The 14,286-nt window shown below is 37.0% G+C and overlaps 1 protein-coding gene across 1 annotated transcript in view; it reads right to left on the bottom strand.

Moving 5' to 3' along the window:
• EYS (eyes shut homolog) overlaps nt 1-14,286 on the bottom strand; it is a gene marked incomplete at both ends in the record, with an annotated part of 718,966 nt that overhangs the window by 160,616 nt on the left and 544,064 nt on the right. The window lies entirely within an intron of this gene.

Genomic DNA, 14,286 nt, shown 5'->3' with positions numbered 1-14,286 from the left:
TTTGAAAATACCCATTCTTTTGAATACCTTTGAACAATGTAATCAACTCTATTATTTGCAAGGTACATGCAAAAATGTATTTAATTTCAAACTTCTGAGTTAAAAGACTAGAAGAGGAAGATGTTCTAGCATCTGTGTATTAGAATTGAAAAGGCCATTATAGGAGGGACCACTGTCAGAAGATGCAATAAAGTTCAGAAGCTTGTATCAAACATTCTCATCTTTACAGATGTGTCTATGCAGAATTATTGTCCACTAACATACCCGTGAAGTGTTTTTGATTTATAATTGTAGATGAAAATACAGTTTTTCTTAATTTTGAGGATACTTTAATGTTTCGTTTTTGAAATTATGATGACTGTACTGTTGGGCAGTACATACATTTTTCCACTAGACTACTGGTGGAAAAAAAATAGAAATCACAAGTGAAAACTTTAAATATGAAGGCTTAACATCAGCAACTTCTATTGTATTGATTACTTTTGTTTATTTTTTTTCCTTTGTAGGAAAATACTTGTAAAAAAATACCATCCAAGCTAGAAAAAATAGTTTAACTGAGGTTAGACTGAGGGGCTTCCTGATGCCTTATGAATCCTAGTCAGGCAATGCTCCTTGAAAACTGTTCAAATTCATCATCATGGACATGAACAAGGAATAAGCAGTCTGAGTAAGGTAATATATCAGTAAAGAAATTTAAAATTTATTTAACTAGAAATATACAATGGATTTGTAATTGATGATTACAGATAGGCATGATTAGCATGTGGTTATTCTTATTCACTGCTGTTGTTTAACCACAGTAGACCACTAAGCATCACACAGCTGCTCACTCAATCTCCCCATAGTGGCACATGGGAGAAAATTGGAAAGGTAAAAATGAGAAAACTCATGGGTTGAGATAAAGACAGTTAAATAAGTAAATAAGTTTAATAAAAGTTGCATGTGCAAGCAAAGCAAAATAAGGAATTCAGTCACTGCTTCCCATCGGCAGGCAGGTGTTCAGCCACTTCCAGGAAAGCAGGCTTCAAGCAAGCACATAACAGTTACTTGAGAAGTGTAACTCCATCACTCCAAACGTCCACCCTTCTATTTCTTTCCCCTCAGCTTTCACTGCCGAACATGCCACATGGTGTGGGACATCTCTTTGGTCCCCTCCCAGCTCCTGGTGCTCTCCCAGGCTCCTTGCTGGCAGGGCAGCACCAGAAGCTGAAAACTCCTTGGCTCTGTGCAAGCACTGCTCTGCAACAACTAAAATATTGGTGTATTATCAATAATATTTCATCAAAAATCCAAAACACAGCATGATATGTGCTACTCCATCCTGGCCAAAACCAGGACATTCATTCTGAATATTAATTTTTTGTTTGTTTCTCAAATGTGTCCACAGTTTGTTCTCTGCCATTTTTCATTGTACTTAAGAAGAAAGAATAAAATGAAACTCATTGGTTAAACAAGCATGAGTTGAAAGGCATTCATATAGAAAAAAAAAAAAAAGCAAATAGAAAAAATAGAAAGCAGGAAGAAAAGCAGAAGGAAAGCAAGAAGTAGTTATGTTCCTAAAAGGTGGGTCTGGAAAGATTAGGGTTCTTGGAGAAATTGAATAAACAATGGGATGAAAAAATTTCCTGGGTGTGTGAGGGAAAGGTCCAAGACATTGCAAAGAATAAAAAGTCAGAAGCAGACCTATATGGTTAGGAGAAAGTTACTTGTCTAACTAAGTTTATACTTTTAAGGAAAACAGCATTATATATAGCTAATCCAGCACAGGACCAAAAAGATGATGAAGTGACTGAAGCTCTTCTTGTATGAGGATTGGCTGAGAGTGCTGGGTCTTCTGAAACCGGAGAAGAGAAGGCTCAGGAGGATCTTAACAATGTGTATAAATTCCTGATGGAAGGGGATGAAGAAGAGGAAGACAAGCTCTTTTCAGTAGTGCTCACTGACAGGACAAGATGTGATGGTCAAAATCAAAAAACAGGAAATTCTGTCTGAACACATGGAAACACTCTTTTACTGTGAGGGTTGTCAAGTGCTGGAACAGGTTGCTCAGAGTGGTTGTCAATTCTCCGTCCTTTGAAAAATTCAAAACCCAGCTGGACATGGTTGTGAGAAACCTGCTCTCAATAACTCCACTTGAACAGGAGGTTGGACTTGATGATATCAAGAGGCCCCTTACAACGTCAACATTTTGACAATTCTGTGATCTTTCACAGAGAGCTTTGTGCAGAAAACGTTAATTCTTATTTTTCAAGTGCAGTGCCTTCAGAAACATTAGTGTAGTGTAATACCATATACTAACATATCATGCACATAAACCTACTGAGTCTTTCGTTAGGCAGCTTTCAAAAATATTTAAATTTGCGATTACTTCTCCACAAGAATTGTTCCCACCACCCACCAACGTGCTTCCTCTTTTGCTGTGTCAATATGACTGCATGTGCTCATGAAATTAATCAGATTAGGAAAGTCCTCCAAATTAAAATAATCTTGAGCAGGAGGGGATTTTTTTAAAATCTGGATCACTACCCTGATCTGTTTTACCATGGATCCCCAGGATATTGGTACTGGTACAAGTAAGAGAACACATAAAGAGCAGAAATGAAGAGCAAGGAATCAAGGGCTTACTCATTCAGTACTGCTACTGAACATGCTGTTGTGGATTATGTCCTACAAACAAGAGTGTGCACACTTCTGGCAACCCCACTTATGAATCACTTACTGTTGTATTTTTATGCCCTATAAACTCTATCTAAAGCTTGCAACAAGAAAAACACACTTTTTCTTCCATCATTAATGTTTCCAACAACATGAAGTTTTAACATTATGTCTTTAAAAGGCTGTAAAAAGGAAAAGGAGCCAAACACCAATAACATGCATCTGCAGTGCTATATAAAAAATGATAGTTGGCATTCTAATCAAGAAACCTGAAAGAGAGGAGGGGAGGGAGGACAGGATGTTCTGTCAGTCTTGAAAGTAAGGATGACTGCATCTGTCCTTTAGCTGGAATAGTTCCCTTCAAAGGGCAGACCTTCCGCAAAGACACACAGCTTTCCAGGCAGTCCAGCACCCTGCAAGCAGAATTCCCTGCACTACTGAACAGCGAAGACAACTGAGAAAAATGTTATTTCAACTGTAGCTGGCTATAGCCAACAAAGCCATTCAGGACTAGGAGGGTGCAGAGTGCAACTGTACGTCAGCAAAGAGGTGAGAGGAGAGGAATTAGTCATCTCCTTGGATGAAGGCCCTAAGCGGAAGAAAACTAGACAGCTTTCCGATTTTCTTTAAAGTGTGCATACCTCCTCCTGCTTTCATCTTCACACAAACCAAGACTGATTATCTGCAATGTAGGTCAGAAGCAGGAATACAAGCTCCACAGGTTGCACAATGAAGCAAAGAAACTACCAAAGGCTTCTTAAGCACAAGATACCATGGAAAAGTTCCTGCCCAGCACGAGGAATCAAATCTGAAACATTCCATTTCAACAGAGCCAAAGAGGGCATAAGCTGAACAATAATAGGTTAATCATAGACATACGACTGATGCCAGCTATCATGTGCATGCTCTACCACTGCAGGAGAGCATTTTACACTGTTTTCGAGTTGCTTTTACATATTTTACATGCACATATTTTAAGATGGCTGCTGGCACTAAGTCATTTTGTGCTTCATTTATTTCACATGTCAGGCTGAAAGAAGAAAGAGTTACTTTATTTTCTCTACAGTCTCTTCTGGGGCCACTACATAACCACCTGTCCATGACCACAAAGGACTGTTCCACGGGGGCAGCTGTTTCCAAAGTGGGGTGCACACACCCCAGGGGGTGTGCAAGACAATCTACAGGGGTACAGGAAAGAAAATATTATAACTTCAGTAGCTCTTGTATACAATTTAGTAATAAATTAATATACATATACCTGAAAGGTGTGCTCAAAAATAGTTTGGAGATCAGTGCATTAGGGAAAAAATCAGGTCAATATGGACTCAGCAGCCACATGCCCCATGGAAAGCAGATGAGCATAGTGAGAGCACCAGCACAGCAGTTCTGGAGTATCGAGAAAGTCTGAAAAGGAATTGTGTTACGATTCTTTGACCTACATTTAAGGTGTTACTATAGCTAAACAGTGACAAATGTGTCACTGTACCAACAGAGGATAGTGATGAAACTAATACAGCACAACTTCTCAAAAACTGCATGGTTCTTTTACATTCAGTGTATGTCTGTGTTTCAATAAGGAAAATGGTTTAATGAATTTTATTCCCCAAACTGTGTTTTAGGTTATCTAGCTGTCTGAAACCTAAACTGTGTGTGTTTGAGCTTCATCTTTAGATACTTATATATAACGAATAACCAGGAAGTGATATAATACAATGTTAAAGAAAATGAATACAGAAATAAAAAAAGAACTTCATAAGTAGAAATCAAAATCAAGTACAAGTAACTCAACGGTTTTACAGGTCTCAGTTACACTAGAAGAAATGAAAAATCTTCTAGTATTTTAGAGGTAAAAAAAAAAAAAAAAAAAAAAAAAAAGAAAAGAGACTGAATAATTCAAGACACAATACCTATAAAAATTCATAACAGACTACAGAGCTGTTTCTGGAATTCCCTGAATAGCATATAGTGCTAAAAATGATGTGTTAACAGTTTAACTGAAGGTTTGAATTTTCTACTGAAATAAATAGGTTATCTGGCAGAGGACTGACTATAATTTTCATAACATAGTATAACAAGAAAAAGTTGGGAAGACTTTAACAAGTTTCTGTCATCATCCTATTTGAATTTGCTTTAGTTAGGAAATAAACAGGAGTACGGGGAAGAATACATGAACACTGTTTTCCATTGCTAGGAAATTGGAATAAGTCTATTTCCACTCTTGTCTTTAATTTCCATTTGTACTTCTGTGCGTGCGACAAGTTTGTCTTAGTAATGCATTCTATCCAAATAAAAAAAAGACTTTTTAATCTTGAAGATAGTAAGAGCCAGTCAAGTGCACCAGCCATCATTAAGTAAATTCATATGAGAAATTAGCAACATTTTTAATAGTAAGAATGAGTATTAGTTAGGAAACAAATGAACAAACACAAACAACAGCCAACAAAACCTTAGGAAGAGAAGTAGTTCATTCATCTTGTGGTAGGAGGAACATGACCAAACATTTGGCCAAGTTGTCTACAACCAACAAGACAAATAACTGCACAGAAGGTCCTTGGTCCTCACTGGTAAGGCAGAAAAATATGTAATCCTAGGATGTGAACTCATTCTGCCTTATAATAAACACCTAAAAAGGCCAAGTGAATGATGACCTAAAACTACCAGTTGCTCTCCAGTCACATTAAAAGGACTTGAGGGTCACTAGCTTAGCTGTAGACATGTACACAGGCAATACCTGAAGTTAGATGAACCAGCCATACTCTTGATGACCATGCATCAGAAGCAAATGGCTTGCTGGAGGATATTCTTTAGGCAAAAGCAAGTTACTTAACACAGTAGTTCTGAGCTGAAATGTTAGATAGTGCACTAAACAAGATGTCAGAATGGTTAGGGGCTTAAACTCTGAATTTCTGATTTCTATTTTCCAATTACAGTGGTAAACATCCTACAAGAGATTGGAAACTTACTGATAGATTCTTTGCTTCTTTTACATCGCTGAAGGAATATAGAAAAAGCACAGATGATTTGTTTGCCAGGCAGTGCAGCAAACCTTTTCCACATTACCAAAACCAGAGGCATTTGCAGCAAGAAGTCAGGTTAGCAGCAGTATCAAGGGGCTGATGAATACATGGCTTGCTCTATCCATCTAAAGCTCACAGAATAGCTCAGAGAACCAAATATAACTAACTACCTCATAGTAATGCATTCTTTTATCTCATGGTCATGGTGCGAAGAGAATCAAAGTGAAATAAATATGATTCAGATAATTCCTAGGGATAAGTCTGGTACATACAAAAACCTGACTTGGGTATATCATAAAACATCACACACATCTACAGAAAGAAATACAATAATCATTGGCTCAATGACCGTAACTTTAGGAATCTAAAAAATAATTGATTAGGCGAGTTCAGCTGTTTCCACACAATAAAATACGAAACAAAATAAATCCCACCTTCACTACTTTCATTCTTTCAGCAAAAGCCTTCTTTTTGTGGAAACTCAACTACATTACAAGGCAAAAAATCCTTATGGAATAACACATACAAGTTTTTCCTTATCAGGGCAGCCTGGTGCCTTGTTGATAATGCTCTTTGCTGTCAACTGGGGGATCTAAATTCAGATCACTGACTTAATCTCTTGTTTTGCAGATTGCTAGGGGCTTCAAATAGCAAAAAGAGAGTATATTTAATCATGAAGACTCAGAGGAAGCACTGAGAAACAACAGGTCAAATAAGCAATCCTTAAGAGCAGGGCATCATTCCATTTTCACTGAAAATGCCATACAGGTGGAGGAATATTAGATAAAAAGAGTTTTAAAAAATCTGGGAAAATAAAGCAGATGATGGCCTCTGAAAAGGTACAGTGAAACACAGAACAGAAGTGAGGATGATCAAAAGGATAGTATGACTTCCAGAGTGAGAAACATATCAGGACTATGGAACGTGGGTAAAATTTGCAAAGGAAAATGTGAATAAGAAATGACAATTTGGTGGTTTGTACTATAAAAGCTAAGGGTACTTAATGACACTGTCAGACCACAGACTTGAAAAACAAAAGGAAATGATTAATAACTTTACTAAGAATGAATAGTTACCTTGGGCAATTTATGGCCACAGATGGTATGTGGATCAAAAGTATAAAAAGTAAATGATGAAAAAATGAGAAAAAGAGGGGAAAACAGACCTGTACATATAAACAAATATATTTCCTGCAGCTTAGGAAATCCTAATCTCAGATTGGTGGAAGCTGTTGTTCTTCAGGAAAACTCACAGCTGCCTTGTTTCTCGTATCTCTTTCAACACGTCTGTGACTAGTCTTGCTCAGAGACAGGATATTGAGGAAGTTAACCTACCAGCCTGATCCATCTGGTAGTTTATAGTTATTTGTTCTGCTTTCCACACTGCCAAAAAGATACATGACAGAAGACAAATTTATGCATGGTATTTAATATAAAGGAAATTAATAATTCCATAGTTATCTGAAACACAGTGATTGCTATTATCTAGTGCCTAGAGATCAAGTTAACCTTCTCTTTACGCAGTTGCATTGTAATAAGTACCACCTGTGTAGATGAAACCAACATAGAGATGGATTTGGTTTTGTTTCAGAAGAAAAATGAGACACTCATAAATTCATAGAATATCCTGTGTTGGAAAGTACCCACAAGGATCTAGTCCAACTTCTGGCTCCACACAGGAATACCCCAAAATCAGATCCTCTGTCTGAGAGCATTGTCCAAATGCTTCTTGAACTTTGACAGGCTCGGTGCCATGACCCAGTGGTCATGACCCTGGGGAGCCTGTCCTAGTGCCCAACCACCCTCTGGGTGCAGAACCTTTCCCTCACACCCAGCCTGACCCTCCCCTGTCCCAGCTCCATGCCGTTCCCTTGGGTCCTGTCGCTGTCCCCAGAGAGCAGAGCTCAGCGCCTGCCCCTCCGCTCCCCTTGTGAGGGAGCTGCAGGCCGCCATGAGGCCTCCCCTCAGTCTGCTCTGCTCTGGGCTGAACAAACAAGGGACCTCAGCTGCTCCTCATAAGTCTTCCCCTCTAGACCCTTCACCATCTTTGTTGCCCTCCTTTGGACACTCTCTAATAGTTCTATATCTTTACTGGCTCAGTCAACTTTATTTGAGGCACCCAAAATTGGGGAATGATATGTTGATAGTTTTAGCATTCTTTAAATACTGAGCAGTTCAAGAGTTAGCTCCATGTCTGACAAAAGGAAATCATAATAAAGCAGTTCGATGCTCCTATGCTTTGGGAAACAGGGAGTCACAAGAAGAAGAAACTACCTTCAGATTTCTGTTTTGTGGATTTCATTTTTCTTCTTCAGACCTCATGTTTTAAAATAGAAGAATCACTTTTTTTTTTTTTTTTTTTTTGCCAGTACCCTTGCTATAAATCAGCAGTTATTACTGCATCGGTTTTCAGATGAGAAGTCGGTATTTTCAGCCAACTCTTGTTCATCTGTAGCGGGAAGAAAATTACCTTCCTCACTTGTTCTTCTCTCACTGAAGTTTATTCACTTAGAGGCCACGACACATACTAATCTGTCCAGCTGAAAGATGCAGTGTAATTATTAAATTCAGTTATGGTTATTTATGGGTATTATATAGATACACAAAGTAAGGCCAGACGTGTAAGTAAATGGAACAGATTGACATGATAAACAAAAAAGGAAAATCATTCATTCATATCCCGTTCAACAAGATTTTGTGAAAAAAATAAGGAATGAAAATATTATCTAAACGAGAGAAGGTATAAAAAACAGTCAATATGAATAAATCCCTCAGTATCTATTTCCTGGTGCTTTTACTGTTATTTTATGATGGTAACATCTGCAAGCATACTGAAAATAAAAAAAAAAACTATTTTTTGTTAGTCCAAATCCACAAGTGAGATTAGCATCACAGTAACTGTTTTTAGTACTTCTGAGAACAGCTTCTCCATAGGTCTTTTTCTTCTTGTTTAGTTTCACCTCCAAAACTTATTTTGTTTCTAAGTGCCTTCAATTTTGAAACAGAAAGAATGTTCCTAATTGATACTTGTACCTTATTAGGGTTATGTATTTTACCATCTCCATTCAAAATGATGTGTAAATGTTAAATCTTTTCCTGAACGTAACGTAGACGAAATTGGGAAACTATTACATAATATTTTCTTCAAGTTCAACATATTTGATTGGAAATATGATCTAACTGCAAAAACACCTGAGTTTTATCTTTTTTTTTTTTTTTTTTTTGTAAAGAAGTTCTATCTGGAAGGGAGATAAGGCTCCTTTGTATCTTCAGGTATGCTTTTCAACCTTTCTCAATTAAAGGAAGAAAATCTAAGGTAGGCTTTGAATATCACACCATAATTTACACTGGAGTTCTCATAATGAATTACTAGATTTGATGTTAGAAAGCTGGCTGCATTTAAGGTCACAATGACACATATTACAGCAAATCCTAATGAAGCAAGGACTTGTACAAATCTTTTGAAGTTCACTCATTAATATATTTGTTCTGTAAAGTATCACAGAAGGTCTACATGAACATAAGCTTTCACATTTTTGATTGAAGTCTAATGAGCTGGTAAAAGGAGTGAATGAAATAAAGTATTGGTCTTTGGGGGGGAAGAAAAAGGCAGCTATCCAAGTGATTCTAGAAACTCAAGATTTTTCTATGTCCTCAATGTAATGAAAACTGTTTGGTTGCTTAAATGCGTGTGACCCAAAAGCTTAATTTCCTGTTGTTTTACAGTGAGTTTCAGTTAGACATGTACATATAGTTTCAGTTAGACATGTACATATTTTATTTGTATGCCTGTAATTCGTATGTTTATCAAAATTTCAAGGCCATCTTTTTACTTTATGAGATACCAGTGTATTTTCAGTTACTCTAATTTTATTTCTGCCAGCTAAGTTTAATTTTATTATCTGCAATGGTGCTTGAACACATAAACTAACATTCCTGTCCCAAAGGATCAGAGAGATACTTGATGAGTAACTGGCTATAAAAGTTTAATTTGGATAAATATTCAAACTTTCAGTGTGTGTCATATTTAGTCAGTTGAAGAGGAATCTTTCATCTGGATAACACTGAAGACAAATTTTTTACATGGTTGGCACCAGATAAATGATGATCAATATTATATGTTTTAAGCACACTAAATTTAATGTGCTCATATACATACTGCAGTGTAAATAATGCAACATTGTTTATACACCAAATTTTAGTAAGATTTTCCTATGATTATGTTATTATTTAGACCTCTAGATGCAGGTCTAAAAAGAAAAGACAGCGATACAGGTCAGTACATAGCAATAGTAAATATGAAAATGGGATTTCAAAAGCAATTTCATAACTTATACTCTCATATACAGAACTAATTAGGAGGTTGGACAGTAAAATCCACTGAGCTGTGTTGGGTTTATGTGCCACAGTTTTGGTATAGGGAGCCTCTGTGAGAAGAGAACAGAATTATAAGAATAAATGCTGTATTTTGGCAAGAGGATGCTAAAAACAGAAACAGCAAGTTCATCAAGAAGTCCTTCTAACCTCTTGAAATATTTTCATTTGTTTAGGCCAACATCTTGCAGTTGCCCCTTGGACTTCAGTTTGGGGTGGGGGATATTCCAAGGTCTTTGGATTCAAATCCTAGAGTTATGACCTTATTCTGAAAAAGATGGCTTTGATATCTATGATAAGAACCTGAGATTAACCAGTGACAATGTCTGTAGGTGAGCAAGGTTAGAAACAATTTGAATACAAATAATGTTAAATTCTGTTCCCTCAAAAAGTGAGGTCTTAAGAGGAATGAGAACCACAAAACGTAAACATGTAAGCAATTTCTGCTCCATTGCCCAATTATATTAACACGAAAGTACTTTATCATGGCTTCTTTTGGGAATCATCTCACTAACTCTAGGGTTTGGTGGAATAAAAAAAATAAATATATCAGGCCAAAAAGAATATTTAAGGACTATTTTTTTTTAATAAAATAAGGCAGATTAATCTTCATTTAGCATTAGAGCAGGAATTAGAAAAAGACATTTCTATGTGTTGACATTTTCCTTCGAGGATTTAAAAAACAGAATAATTTTCTGTTTCTCTATAGTTTTGCTAATATAATTTATTCATTTTTAGCCTGATTTTTTGGATAGAAGAAAGCAAAAACATAAAGTAGAGAAGTATCTATATAGACATCCTACCTTTATTTCCTAATGCCAGCCACTGTGAAAATATACTATATTAGTTTGAAAGGACCAAATTAGAAATACCATTTAAAAATAATGAAAATTTGTGCTAGACTGTATCTAACACAAAACCAGTTCAGTCACAGGTAATTGCAGGAGAATGCTACAATCTTGTAAGCAAACATACCTGGATTAAACTAATGAGACAACTGAAAATTCAGAAATTCATAACTTTTTGCACAATCTTTAATTTTTTTTTAGCAGCCTTATTCAGCCAAGACATGAAAACAATGCCACGTCTGACATAATTGTAGATTGAAAACAAGTAGTTTTATTGCTATCATGGCTTTACCTGCCAGACAATCACTATCCTCTTCCAAAACGTATCTTGTAAAAGTGCCAGATAAGATAGATGTTCAGCATTAAAGCTTTCAGCTCATCTGCATGCTTTTCCTACTGATTTGATGCTACAGTGATGTAGCAAACCCCTGCTGAGGGTGTAAGCGTAACAGAGAGTAGCTGTTCAATTTTCCCATACACTGTTTGCTGTGGGGAAGACAGTAACATGGACTCTGTTAAAGCAAAAGTGAGCGAGCAGTAGGGAAGAAGAGTTCTTACTGTCGTATCATAGCTGCTTCATTTTGGGTCAGTCTAAATCCCTTCTAAGAGAGAAGAAAGAAAAGCATGACTACATCCCCCAGGAAGCACTGAGCAAGCTTCTTTTGGAGATGGAAGACACCTGCAGCATGATTGTAAACACAGACATTCCCCACCTCTTTTCTCCTCCCCCTCTATTCAACCCACCCAAAAAGATCTGCCTAAATTATGTTCCCCTGGGCAATAGGTCTACAAGAGTTTCATTCAAATTTGGAAGTCATCCTTCTTGAATTTGTTTCCAACCCTTTTTATTTTAACTTGTTTTGCAGTGCAGGCCTGACCTTTATCTATACAGAGTTGCTTAGTTCTAATGTAGTGTTTTATGTTCTAATGCAAGATGACTTTAGGCATGGAATCATTTGGTGTTTTGGGATGTTCTTCCTTAAAGAAAACAGCATTTCATCTCCAGGTTGCAGCTTACTTGGGAAACTGCCAAGTGGCAACTCAAAACTAAAAGCTCTTATTCCAGAACCGTTTCTGGAACAGTTTTCCAGTTACTGCAGAATGCCACATGCCTATTGAAGTGAAGCATTACAGACCACTTAGCAATTTCTTCCCTTTTGTTAAATGGTACAGAAATAAACCTTGTCACTGCTGTAAGCTTCTTTGCATTCATGTAAGTAGGTTTATTCAAACAGGTTGCTAATGTGATTCACAGCAATAGTTTGCAAACATACATAGTTAAATGAGTAGCAAAGTGGTTGATGAAAGAAGAGAGAGAATTTTATCCTATAGAAAAACATATATAGACAAAAATTTCCTCTTCTCCCTAACCTTACTGTAGAACTCAAACATATTAGTTTCAAAATAAGCTAAACTACTGCTAATTCAAGTCCAGGTGGCCAAGCTATGCCACCAGACTACAGTTCAGAAAACATAGTACATGAAATTGACACAACTGTTGGAAAGCAAATGACAAACTCTTTCCCAGCACTTGCCAACAATATTTAAGAAACACAGTCTTGTATACATGGATTTCTACAAAGGATCTCATGAGGAAAATAATCTTCTCTTCCAGGCAACAAAACAAACACAGCAACATTTGTCATGGACTCAAATAATCCTTGCACCTCAACACAACGCAAAAGAAAATCTCTAAAGCAGGGTATGTAAACAGCAACAGGTCTCAAGAATGCCTGCCTTGATTAAAGAAAAAATACAGAAACTATTAAAATTTTGTTTGATGCTTTCTGGGGCAAGGAATTCAAATAAGATGTATGAAGGTTATGTGACAGTAAAAGCACAAAACATGCCCATGTTAGAGTTTCTCAATGAACCAGGACAAGTCCTTAAATTATTAATGTTGCAGTATGCTTTCGTTTGCTCAATTCAGAAGGTAACTGCACCTGAGCTACTGGAAGCTTCTCTGCTCTAAAGACAAAAGCCAAACACTACTGTGAAAGTAAAAGGGACCCACAATTTGTATGTCACAGTTCTCCAGTTGGTTCTCGCAGTACGAGCACCTGCTCCATCTACGCACACACTCCAGCAGTTCTCCTTGGAGACTGCACTGTACAAAGCAAAGCAAAAATTGCAAAGTTCTCTTAGGGTACTGACAAATAATGAAATAAAAATGGCATATTTAACAGAAAAGTGTTTCATTTAACCCTCTTCTGAATTAGGTCCAAAGGAAACAGGTCCTCTTTTCATCCCAAGACCTGGTGCTGCTACGAACAAGCAAGCAGAACTCCATCAGAAGACCTCACCAGTTATGCCAGTGCCATAGGACTGACTACACTGCACAGCTTTTAAGTACCCTGCCCACAGAATGTAGAGAAAAGACAGAAAGCTCAGCCATAGAAACCACATCCAGGCCCCCCGTACGGTGCTGTTGAACTGTTTAAAAAACCTTTTGTTCCTTATTTTTATTATTACTTCTTTCTAAGGGACAAAAGTCTAAGCAAGTCTAATGCCAAAAAAACAAAAAACAACACACACACACAAAAAGTAATTACTGATCACACAGGATACGTATCGTTAGTGATATCAATCTATCTTAAAAATAACTAAATTTTAAGTACTATCTATTTTTAATATCTGTTGAATGAGAGAACCCTTCTATGATGCCTTATTTTCAATTACTTAGGCATGTTTAAATAGTGTGTTGCTTTCTTTCACATTTTTTGAACTATTTCTTTCACTGATGTCATTGATTTTCTCAAGTAATGAGAAGACTTTCACCATGTTCTTAGGGCAAACGAAGTGATAATTCTAGCAGTTTTCCATTATAAGACCTGTTTAACAGCTGAGTAGTAATTACAAAAAATCAGCACTGGAAGGCTGATACTGAGCTCTTTGTGGCACATACTGAATCTAAACTGCTCCATTTAAAACCTTAATGTAATGTACAGGCAAGACATGCTTCCCTTCAAGTCACTGATGAAAAAGATAGGAGGAAAGCAATTCTTCCTTTATACTACTTAGGAAATGATATGTATTTTGGAAGTAAGGTCTAAGTAAATGGAGAGGGTATGTAAGGAATACAAACATAAGAAACATAGATCTCCTTCTCCATGGTGTTGCCAAAATACTCTTCCTCCTGTTAGTACAAATGTATTGGATAGTCTGAGAAGAACACCAGAATACTGCGGTGGTTTCACCCTGACGAGCAGCTCACCACCACTACACCCCTCTCTCACTCCCCTTCCTCAACATAACAGGGGGAGAAAAAATGTTGGAAGAAAAGGCTCATGGGCTGAGAATGGGACAGGGAGATCCCTCACTAATTACCATCATAGCAAAAACAGACTAAGCATGAGGGAGATAAATGTTCTTTATTACCTATTACTAACTGAC

Source organism: Netta rufina (genome assembly GCF_964035555.1).
Source record: "Netta rufina genome assembly, chromosome: 3".
NCBI lineage: Eukaryota > Metazoa > Chordata > Aves > Anseriformes > Anatidae > Netta > Netta rufina.
The sequence above is the reverse complement of the archived record's forward strand: the minus strand, read 5'-3'. Positions and strand labels throughout refer to the sequence as shown.